Raw genomic sequence first — 12,135 nt, 5'->3', positions numbered from 1 at the left:
CAGAACTAGTCAGCTCTCTTCTCCTTGATTAATTATAGGTAAAATGTAGAAATGGTCTTGAAAGTGATAACCTGATATGTATGCTATTAAGTAAGATTGACTTTTGACCCCTTTAATGAATGCCAGAGTCCAGTAAGCAATTTAAGCTATAAGATGAGACATTAATCATAAGGAAAATATAAGAATTCTGGAGACCAAATGTCTGGCTTAAGGGGCCCCAGGTTACAGGTCAGTTTGAGGAATACCAAACCTATGTAACTGATATTTCAAAAGTAATGATTGGTTGAGGCAAAGTGACCAATCTATTCCTTAACCAATTGGAGAGTAAGGGGGCTAGGCTAGGCTGGATAGAACTGTATTTAAGTAGGAGCAGAAGCAGTTTACGTCAGAAGGAGCTCAGAAGAAAGAGAAGGACAGAAGGAACAGACAGAAGAAGGAGAAGACAGCATAAGAAGAGAAGCAGCTGAGACAAAGACACAGAGAGCTGAGAGAGAGAGAAGAGAGCTAGAACTGATGTCTTGCTTTGTTTGCTGGCAAATAAAGAAGATTTTTCTCTCATACTGGTGTGTGCTGTCTGACTCCTGAAGCATCACAAATTCATGCCTCCATTCCTGCAACAATTCTTGGTGGCAGCGGTGGGATGAATCCTGCATTAATCCCAGCACCCAACTGACTGGAGAACATTCGCCGGGTATGTATTCTGTATTCTGTATTGTAATTCTAGCTAGAAAATTGTAAATCAGCCCCTCAAACAAATTGAGGAAGGAGAGCCTGATCAACTCTCAGCGAAGGCCCTAGTACCTTCTAATCTAGAGGAGATTAGAAGCGAAAACGCTTGAGCTTATCTGTATTTGAGAAATCTGAAATTGTTGGGTGGGATTTTCTGTATGGAATGTGTGATGCGTGAATGATTATTGAGTGCGGACTTCTTATAGCTGCATTTCCAATTAACGCGAGTTCAATTGGTCAGCAACGGAAGGAAGCGATTGCTGTCTGTCTACCTAGTGTCTCGAGAGTGCAGACCCCTTACTGCACTTTCAAAAATTCCCTCCCTTTTTGTGTGTTGTAACTGTAAGCATTATGGGTGGGACATCATCTAGACAAATTGATACCCCCCTAGATTGTATGCTTAAGAACTTTAAAAAAGGATTTTTAATTAATGACTATGGACAGACTTTAAGCTCAGGTACTTTAAGAACCTTGTGTGAAGTTGAGTGGCCATCTATGGGAGTGGGGTGGCCCCCTAGTGGCAGCTTAGATATTGAAGTAATCCGGAAGGTCTACAGCATAGTTGTAGGAGAACCAGAATATTCTGAACAACTCCCTTATATAGATTCCTGGGACAGCCTTGTGACTGACCCTCCCTCGTGGTTAAAAACTTATATGGGATCCCCAGTAAAATTCATGTTAGGCCGTGTTCAAAGAAAGATTAGAAAATCTAAACTAGAAGAGGGAAAGAGCCCTAGGAAGCCTACCACCCAATCGGTGGCTTCCGCCCCTACCCTGTCTGAGAAACCCATACTCTCTGATGACCCCTCAGACCTTGAGCCACCACCTTATGGCCCATTGTTGGGGTTCCGTGCCGCCCCTAGAGATCCACGCCGCCCAGCTCAAGCCTCTCCAGCACAGGCTTCTCCGGATAGTTCTTCCCCTCCTGTGCAAAACCTGCCACACCCTAGGTTGGACTTTTCACCCGGCCTCTACCCTTCTGTGCCACATCCTCTCCTGTTAACCTCTGAAGACCCGTTTTGGGTTCCACTCCCTGACTCCTCAACTCCTGACAGCCCAGCCTCTCCCTCTAATACCCCTACCCACTCATCAGGGGCCCGGCATCCCTTTCAATGGACTGAATCACCTGTGACCACCTCTCAGTCTATGAGTACCCCTCCCCATCCCTCAGGGGTTCAACATACCTCCACTGAATGGGTTAGACCTGCTGCAATCACCTTTGAGCATGATAGGAGGGTAGCTCCTAGCTCTACCTCAGGTTCCATTCCCACCTCCTCGAGAGTTCTGCCCCTCCGTCAGGTAACTACCACTCGACCGGATCCTAATAATCAGGGTCAGGTTATACAGGCACAGGCCTATCAGTATGTACCCTTCACAACCACCGATCTCCTGAATTGGAAGACGCATTACCCCTCTTATACTGAAAAGCCTCAGGCAGTGGTGGACCTAGTGGCTAGCATTATGGCCACCCATAACCCAACCTGGACTGATTGTCAACAACTTCTCCTGACCCTCTTCACAACTGAGGAGAGGCGGAAGATTTTGCAAAATGCTGAGGCCATCACGCGAGAGCGTGTCCCCGGGGGGACACAGGATCCAGAGGGATGGGTTAGAGCTCGGTTTCCTCGCGCAGCTCCAGATTGGGATCCAAATGATGGGCAGCACTATGAACTGTTGTCTGGCTATTGCCGGGACTTACTGGAAGGTATGAGGAAAGGCATAAAGAGGCCCATTAATCTGGCAAAGGTTTCTGAAATTCTCCAAGGGGCAACTGAATCCCCTGGGGCCTTTCTAGAGCGACTAATTGAAGCCTACAGAACATACACCCCATTTGACCCTGAAGCCCAAGAAAACCAGAGAATGGTGAATAGTGCATTGGTGGCCCAGAGTATGCCAGATATCCGGAAGAAGTTGCAGCGTCAGGAGGGATTCGCAGGGATGAATACCACCCAGCTAATTGAGATCGCAACTAAGGTTTTCATTAATAGAGATCAGGAGGTGCGCCGAGAGGCTGACCGGAAGATGCAGAAGAAGGCCGACCTTTTAGCGGCAGCCATTACTAATTCCACCCTTAACCGAGGTCGACCTCTAGCTAATGGGAAGCCAAAGTGGGACCCCGGACCACCAGCCAGGCCCCGAGATTCCTTCAATCAATCCCGGCCAAGGGGGGAGAATCCCAGACCAAGATTGGAGAGGGATCAGTGTGCCTACTGTAAGGAAAGAGGGCACTGGAAAGATGAATGCCCCCAGAGGCGCCAGGGACTGAGAAGGGGACCAGGAGATCGAGGAAGCCGAGGCCGAGTTCGAGAGGGAAGATATGAGCCTCCTGAATCTGACATCATCGGGATAGCCGAGATGGCAGAATGGGACGAATAGGACAGACCGGGTTCCTACAAACTGGGCTCCCAGGAACCTATGGTCAAGCTAACTATAGGGAGCCGCTCAATTCCATTCATGATTGATACAGGAGCTGAACATTCTGTTGTGACGGAGCGATTAGCGCCTGTGTCTGGAAAAACTGTCCGAGTGGTGGGAGCCACGGGGGTGCAGAACCGGAGGCCCTTCCTGACAACCCGTAGATGCCAATTAGGCTCACACATAGTCACTCATGAATTCCTTTATATGCCAGACTGTCCAATCCCTTTGTTAGGTCGAGACCTGCTGTCCAAGCTTAGGGCCCAAATTTCCTTTGACTCTGATGGCCAGACTTCAGTCTCCTTTCGGCCCCCGACATCCAGCCCTAAGGGTATATTGAGTTTCTGCTGCCCTCTTGAAGAAGAATGGCGGCTGCATCAGTCGCATGGCCAAGTTGACCTACCCCTGGCAGACAGCTTTCAGGTCAGTGGGGTATGGGCAGAAGATAATCCCCCAGGGTTGGCCCGAAATATTCCTCCTGTCCATGTAGATTTACTTCCAAATGCCCGGCCAATCCATCTTCGCCAATACCCAATTCCCAGAAAGGCTCTGGAAGGGATTCAAGCACATTTGAATCGTTTGTTATCCTATGGAATTATTCGTCCTTGCCAGTCTCCATGGAATACGCCACTATTGCCAGTTCAGAAGCCAGGGACTGAGGACTACCGGCCAGTCCAAGACTTACGAGTGGTCAACAAATCCACTATCTCATTACACCCTGTAGTGCCTAATCCATATGTCCTGTTAGGATTGATACCTTCTGGAGCTACCCATTTCACGACACTAGACCTAAAAGATGCCTTCTTTTGTATTCGGGTGGCCCCCGCCAGTCAGCTGCTTTTTGCCTTTCAATGGGAAAACCCAGTAACAGGAAGGAAGCTTCAGTATACATGGACCCGCCTGCCACAGGGGTTCAAGAACTCCCCCACCATTTTTGGGACTGCCCTAGGACAAGACCTTAAGACTTTTAAATCTGAGCCTTCCAGGCGAGTTTTACTCCAGTATGTAGATGACCTCCTGATTGCAGCAGTGACCCAGGAAGAGTGTTTTGAGGCTACCAGAGAATTGCTGGAGCTACTCTTGGATGCAGGCTATAAGGTATCACGCTCAAAGGCCCAACTTTGTCAGTCAGAAGTGAAGTATCTGGGCTTTTGCATTTCCCAGGGAAGTCGGAGACTGGATGCTAGTAGGAAGCAAGCGGTAGCTGCAATTCCCCAACCCAAGTCCAGAAGAGAAGTTAGGGAATTCCTGGGAGCAGCCGGATTCTGCAGAATTTGGATTCCAAATTTTGCATTGATGGCGAAACCCCTTTACCAAGCCACAAAGGGGGGTGAAAAGGAACCATTTGAATGGGGACCTACTGCTCAACAATCCTTCATTGCCATAAAGAAAGCCCTACTCCAAGCCCCTGCGTTAGGCCTTCCTGATGTGGAGAAACCTTTCTCATTGTATGTCCACGAGCGACAGGGGGTTGCTCTGGGTGTGCTGACCCAGATGATGGGATCCTGGCAGAGGCCTGTTGCATACCTGTCTAAACAGCTGGATGGAGTGGCTAAAGGATGGCCAGCCTGCATGAGGGCCATTGCAGCAACAGCCTTACTGGTCCAGGAAGCTGATAAGTTGACCTTGGGGCAAGAACTGGTTGTTAAAGTCCCCCATGCAGTTCTTACCCTCATGGAGTATAAGGGCAACCACTGGTTTACAAATAACCGTATGGTTAAGTACCAAGCCAGCTTGTGTGAGAATCCACGGATACACCTGGAAACAGTGGCTACATTCAATCCTGCTACTCTTTTGCCAGCATCTGAGGGACCACCGGATCATGACTGTATCCAAACCATGGATGAAGTATACTCCAGTCGACCAGATCTTAAAGATGTTCCGTGGAGGGACCCAGATGTAATTTATTTTACAGATGGAAGCAGTTATGTGGAGAACTCCAAGCGATTGGCAGGCTATGCTGTGGTGACAGAGGACAAGGTGATAGAAGCAAGAGCCCTGCCCCAAGGAACTTCAGCCCAGAAAGCAGAACTTGTGGCCCTCATACGAGCTCTGGAGTTAGCAGCAGGACTGGTAACCAACATTTATACTGATTCCAAGTATGCTTTTACAACTCTACATGCTCATGGAGCTTTGTATAAGGAAAAGGGACTCATAAATGCTGCAGGCCAACCTGTTAAGTATGGACCTGAAATACTTCAGCTGCTAGAGGCTGTGTGGGCCCCTAAGAAGGTAGCTGTTATTCACTGCAGGGGACACCAAAGGGTAGATACTCCAGTGGCTCGAGGGAACCGCCATGCTGATCGGGTGGCCAAAGAAGCTGCTCGAGGACCCCTAGCAAGTACTGTGACTCCCCTGTTCCAAATTCGATTGCAAGAATGGACGCCTATGTATACCCAAATGGAAGAGAAATGGGCTCAAGAGGAAGGTGCAGTAAGGAGACCTGATGGCTGGTTACATCTCCCTGATACCAGAGTTCTGGTGCCACGCCACCTAGCTTGGCCTGTAGTGTCTCAAGCTCATGACCTATCACACTTAGGGAAAACAGCACTAGCCCGCCTACTCAATCGAGTAGTGGTGCTGGAAGGATTGGATAGTCTGGTTGCCACTGCCTCTGCCCGATGTACTCTCTGTGCCCAGAATAATGCCCGTCAGGGACCCCGTATTCCACCAGGAGTTCAGTCTAGAGGACTAACACCCTTTGAGTCTTTAGTTATAGACTTCACAGAAATGCCCAGGAGCGGTAGGCTCCGATACCTCTTGGTCATGGTCTGTACCTTTTCTGGGTGGGTGGAAGCATATCCTACAGTCACTGAGAAAGCCACAGAAGTAGCTCGAGCTCTCCTTAGGGATGTCATCCCCAGGTATGGATTGCCCCTTGCCATAGGTTCAGATAATGGTCCCGCCTTTGTTGAAGCTACACTTCAGGCCCTGTCCCGCGCATTGCGCATTACCTGGAAATTGCATTGTGCCTATCGTCCCCAGAGTTCAGGGCAGGTTGAGCGGGCAAACAGAACCTTGAAAAATAGCCTAGCAAAGATTTGTCAGGAAACCCAATTGAAATGGCCACAGGCATTGCCACTAGCCCTCTTTCGCCTCCGATGCACCCCAACTAAAGGAACAGCCCTCTCTCCCTTTGAAATTGTGTATGGGAAGCCCCCAGCCATTTTACAGGGAATTAAGGGAGACATAGGGATTTTAGGGTCTGCCCAGGTGCAGGAGCAGGTAGCCCTCCTGGGTAAGATAATTTTTGAGCTTCAGTCTTATGTGAGAGAAATAAACCCTGTCCCCTTCCAGGCTCAGGTACATTCCTTCCTGCCAGGGGATAGAGTTTGGGTGAAAGATTGGAAGCTCCAGCCTTTGGGGCCCCGGTGGAAAGGACCTTTTACTGTTTTGCTTTCTACCCCTGCAGCTGTGAAGGTCGCAGGGATTACTCCATGGGTCCATTGGTCTCGAATTAAGTCTGCTGACCAGACTGAGCCCAGCACGGATCAGACGGAGCCTAGACAGTGGAGAGCAGAAAGAGATCCAGCGGAGCCATTGAAGTTGCGCTTGACCCGAACCAAAGAATCTACTAGCTGAAAAGAAGGGTCAACTGCATACTGCAGGAGCGGCTGAACTTCGGCTTCACACTGAGACTCTTTCTTGCCCAGATTCTGGCTTCCTTGGAATTTGAGAGCTTGATCCTTATCAGTTGAGGGTCTATCCCAACTGGTATAAGAACTCAAAGACTGAGAACACTATATGAGAATAATCTGTGATTAGCACAGACTGTTGAAATATTATTGCCTAATTAGTTTGCTGTATTTGTTTTAGATTAGGAAGAAAGAAAATGTTAGTAGTTTGGATGCTTTTGTTGTTTTCTACTCCTTGCCTCCTTGTTCCTAATACCCCAACTCGCTCCAACCTTTGGTTACACTCAGTCCAGGAACTAATTAGCCAGGCAAAGATTACTTCCCCTTGTATTGTGTGTTCCCGATTTTCTCCTTATACTACAGATGTCCCAGCTGTACCTGTCCCTGTGCAACTCCCAGCTCTTATACCTCCCTACTTTTCGAGTTCAGGTCCTTGGAGCCAGGATTATACTTGGTGGTCCTTTTATAATGCTACTTCCCCCTCTGACTCTTCTCTAAGGCCAGTTTTTACGTCTCCCTATCCAGCTTCTGGAGTGTTTTGTTTAACAAGAAACATCTCAACTGTTCTTCCCATTCCCTGTAATTATACTAATGTTCTCCCAGAAAAAGGAGAATCTGTGTGGGTAGTTTCTCCAGGTACTCCTATGTGCCCTGCTACCATACCTGTAGATTATGACCCAGGTGATTATCTGGCTCCTAAGCGTACCACTGAGAAGACTATAGTGTCCAAGCTTATTTTCTACTTTCATAAGTCCCCGGGGTATGAAGAGTTACTAACAAATGAGCGGCCTGTCACAATTGGGGATTGGCGCCTATGGTGTGCAAAGTCTCCATTTCGTCTTCGTTCCCCCTGGGATAGGGGCTCGCATTATGGGCACCCTAAGTACCCTGTCCAGCCTGAGCCAACATTTATTGGGAACTTTCCTCACCCTCTCCTTGGTCATTACTGGCTCTGTGATAATGTCCTCCACATGATTCTTCCCTCCACATATGATTTTTGTGTATTGGTAACCTTGAATTATTTTCCTAAAGTTATTCCTCTCAAGCCACTATCCCCGCACCGCTCTAAGCGAGAGGCTTTGTCCTTACCCTCCTCCGTTGCCACAGAGGATGAGGCGATTGAATTAGCCCTCCAGTATATTAATTCTACTTATCCTCTGACTAAAAAGAGACTTGTAGCCCTTTCTGCCACGGCCTGGATTCCAATTGGAGGCCCGGTAGCGGGTATTACTGAACTAGGTATGGCTACCCGGAGACTTCAATCCCTACTCCATGTTTTAGTTCATGAGCTGAACGTGGTAGTCAATGCATTGCAGGATCAAATTAATGAATTAAGTATAGTTTCTAGGTATAATCGTATGGGCCTTGACTATCTCTTTGCAGCTCAGGGTGGTCTCTGCACAGTGTTAAATTCTTCAGAGTGCTGTACTATTGTCATAAATAGGACGCATGTAGTTAGGCATGCCATGGATAAAGTCCTACAGTTGGCTAGCCTTAATGTGGAGGATTACCGAGGAGGATTAGACCTTACCTCCTGGTGGTGGTCATTGACCTCCTGGATACGTCCTTTGTTCATTTCCCTAATAGTCTTAGTTTTAGCAGGGTTGTTGTTTTGTTTCCTGGCCTCATGTGCTTCGGCAGTATGCCGTCGAACCTTAACAAGTAGGGTAATGGTGATTCACAAGTCTATTCCTAGTTAGGATCACTATAATCTCCAGAGTTTGAGTAGTGAGACTTATCTCTGCATAAGCTGATTTTAGTCTCAAAGGGGGGAATGAGGCAGCCATGGCATAATTATATATATAAGAAATCATATGAAGGGTTAATTCTGTTAAAAGCTTGGTATTTGAATTGAATTCTTATTTCAAATTTCAACTTTTACTTTGTAAGTGAAGTGAAGGTATGCCAGATGGTTCAGATTATATTGAACTCTAGCGTTTGCCGGGCTGGGTTAAAAAGGTCAGAGACAGGAATTTCTTTCACCCTTGTGAATAATGAATGCTAGCAAACACATATGTATTTTATTATGAGCCGGCATATTGCAGGCAGTTTGTTTAGGATTAAATAGAAAAATGCTTAGATAGAAAATACTATTTAGAGAGAGAGAGGCAATAGATTAGTATTTACAAGTTTTTGATATTTAGAATATGTCTTATAAGAAATACTGATTCTGTGTAGTTAAATGTAGAATACCTTTTTAAATCTAATGTTACTCTCTGCTGTATTTTCTAAGCAAAGACTGTAGTGAAGAGGCCAACATGTGGTTTGACTTAGCCATAGTTCTGGCTGGTTCAATGTATAAGCTGATAGGTGAAAAAGGTCAGAACTAGTCAGCTCTCTTCTCCTTGATTAATTATAGGTAAAATGTAGAAATGGTCTTGAAAGTGATAACCTGATATGTATGCTATTAAGTAAGATTGACTTTTGACCCCTTTAATGAATGCCAGAGTCCAGTAAGCAATTTAAGCTATAAGATGAGACATTAATCATAAGGAAAATATAAGAATTCTGGAGACCAAATGTCTGGCTTAAGGGGCCCCAGGTTACAGGTCAGTTTGAGGAATACCAAACCTATGTAACTGATATTTCAAAAGTAATGATTGGTTGAGGCAAAGTGACCAATCTATTCCTTAACCAATTGGAGAGTAAGGGGGCTGGGCTAGGCTAGGCTGGATAGAACTGTATTTAAGTAGGAGCAGAAGCAGTTTACGTCAGAAGGAGCTCAGAAGAAAGAGAAGGACAGAAGGAACAGACAGAAGAAGGAGAAGACAGCATAAGAAGAGAAGCAGCTGAGACAAAGACACAGAGAGCTGAGAGAGAGAGAAGAGAGCTAGAACTGATGTCTTGCTTTGTTTGCTGGCAAATAAAGAAGATTTTTCTCTCATACTGGTGTGTGCTGTCTGACTCCTGAAGCATCACAAATTCATGCCTCCATTCCTGCAACACTTGGGCTGAATCAGGCTGCACAGCCAGAATATGAGAGCAGATAAGGACCATAAAGCCCATCTCACCTCTGCTGAATGGTTTAATGTCAGAAGTCCTAACTGATATCTGACTTTACACTCAGGGACAGTGCAAAAGTACTGGGCACCCTCACCCTACAACAGGAGTTCTGGACACACCCAGACAGGGCCAGTGCCAGACATGATGGGGCTCAGGGCAGGCGCCAGGGAGGGGGCCCCCAAAGCTTGCTTGCAGATTGTCCCACGTTACTGGGCCCAGGGCAATTGCCCTGTTTGCCTACCCCTACTGCCAGCTCTGCACCCAGACAGGTTTTAAGGATATCGACAATGAATATGCATGAGGTAGATTTACATGCACTGCCTCCATTGTGTGCAAATTCCCTCATGCATATTCATTTTGGATATCTTGAAAACCAGACTGGCTTGTTGTGTCCCGAGGACTGGACTGAGAACCTGCTGTCCTACAATGTATAAAAATGCATAATTGGACATCATACTTCAATGGGAAATATGTTTTTATTATTTTAACATGAAAACATTAAACTTCCCCCACCCTTTTGTCCCCTGTGACTGACCCTCAGGAGAAATAACAAGGAATGCTGAGACGAGAGCTGATATGTACAGCCTCCAGATTCTATCACATGTGCTACAGGGTTAATGTATTCAAATTTACCGAGCAAACTCGCAATGGTAAAGTATTAATATAGGGAAACCAAATGCGGAGAAAGTGCTCCTTGACTTTTCCTAGAGTCCACTGATAAGCTCTCCATTTGCAAGAGTTCATACAGTTTATTCTGCCACTGAGTGAGCATAGGCAGGTCTGCACGGATCCATTGAAAAATAAACCATCTTTTACTAATCAGAGAAGCTTTGCGCAGAAAAATACCAGCAATACGGGTGCCCTCCACCATTGTGGTAACAGCATCAAGGAGACAGAGCACAGGAGTGGCTGTTCTGATGCTATGATAAAGGTTTGCCAAAAAGGACCAAACTTCATGCCAAAATTGCTGAATCTTTAGGCAGTCCAAAATACAATGTCTGTATGATGCTGATGGTGCTCCACATTTAAGACTGGTCCCATCTGATGGGAGACCCATCTTACGGGCTGTAGACGGGTGAATATTGTAAGGAATATGCCAAAAGGAAGATATGTAAGGAATATGCCGAAAGGAAGAGGGACCCCAGCTACCCACTGGAGAAAAGAGAGCCGGAGGGTAGGGGGGAAGACCCTAGGGATGCTCAGGTTTTGCCCAAAAGGGACATAAAGATGGGAAACTACAACTCCCAGAAGGCCACAGGAGAGCTCCGGGGGAGGAGAAGTAGGGTGCAGTACCAAGGAGCTCCAGAAGAGGGCCGCCAGGGAAAAGGAAAAGCTGATTCTCCCACCTGGTGGAGGAGGTGGTGGAACCGGTGGCAGGAGAAGGAAAAGCAGCCTAGCAGAGTTAATGAAGAAAAGTGTAATCAGCTGGAAAAGGGGTGGGGGGAGGAGAAAATGGACTGGGCTACTGAAGGAAGAGGGGAGGAGGAACCAGAGGCGATGGAGCAAGAGGAGGCTGAGCTGGTCTTAGAGGAACCCATGGAGCTCTTGGCTATGGCTCAGCCAGCACTGGAGGTATAGGGGAGAGGCCTGGGTCAAAGCGGGAGGAGGTCAGGAGAATAGAGACTGACCTAGAGGGTGGGACCCAAGGCTTTGAGCCCGCGCACAGCCTAGCTCCATTGAACTGTGCTGAGAGAAGCCTGGCTGTAATTGAACTGTGTTAGAAACAGCCTGACTTTATTGAGCTGTGCTGAGAGAAGCCTGGCTGTACTTGGACTGTGTTTGAAACAGCCTAGCTCTATTGAACTGTGCTGAGAGAAGCCTGGCTGTAATTGGACTGTGTTAGAAACAGCCTGACTTTATTGAGCTGGGCTGAGAGAAGCCTGGCTGTACTGGGACTGTGTTTGAAACAGCCTAGCTCCATTGAACTGTGCTGAGAGAAGCCTGGCTGTAATTGGACTGTGTTAGAAACAGCCTGACTTTATTGAGCTGTGCTGAGAGAAGCCTGGCTGTACTTGGACTGTGTTTGAAACAGCCTAGCTCCATTGAACTGTGCTGAGAGAAGCCTGGCTGTAATTGGACTGGGTTTAAAACAGCCGAGGAGCTGTTGAAGAAAAGGGGCTTGGGTGGCCAATCCCAAAGACAGGCCCAAGAAAGAAGAAGAAACACATAAAGAGGAAAACAGAGAGCTCGGTGCTGATGGTGAGGAGGCTTCACGGACTTAGCCAGTAGGAGCCTCGTTTAAAATATACATGCAAAGAAGAAATTTAAAAATGCAGCTCTTGGAGAGACACACTTTCAACTAGAAGGACCCCTTGTTTGAAACTCTGTAAGAGTTGGTCTAGGGAGTATGAGA

Source organism: Microcaecilia unicolor, chromosome 3 (genome assembly GCF_901765095.1).
Source record: "Microcaecilia unicolor chromosome 3, aMicUni1.1, whole genome shotgun sequence".
NCBI classification, from domain to species: Eukaryota; Metazoa; Chordata; class Amphibia; order Gymnophiona; family Siphonopidae; genus Microcaecilia; species Microcaecilia unicolor.
This window is presented reverse-complemented; position numbering follows the sequence as displayed.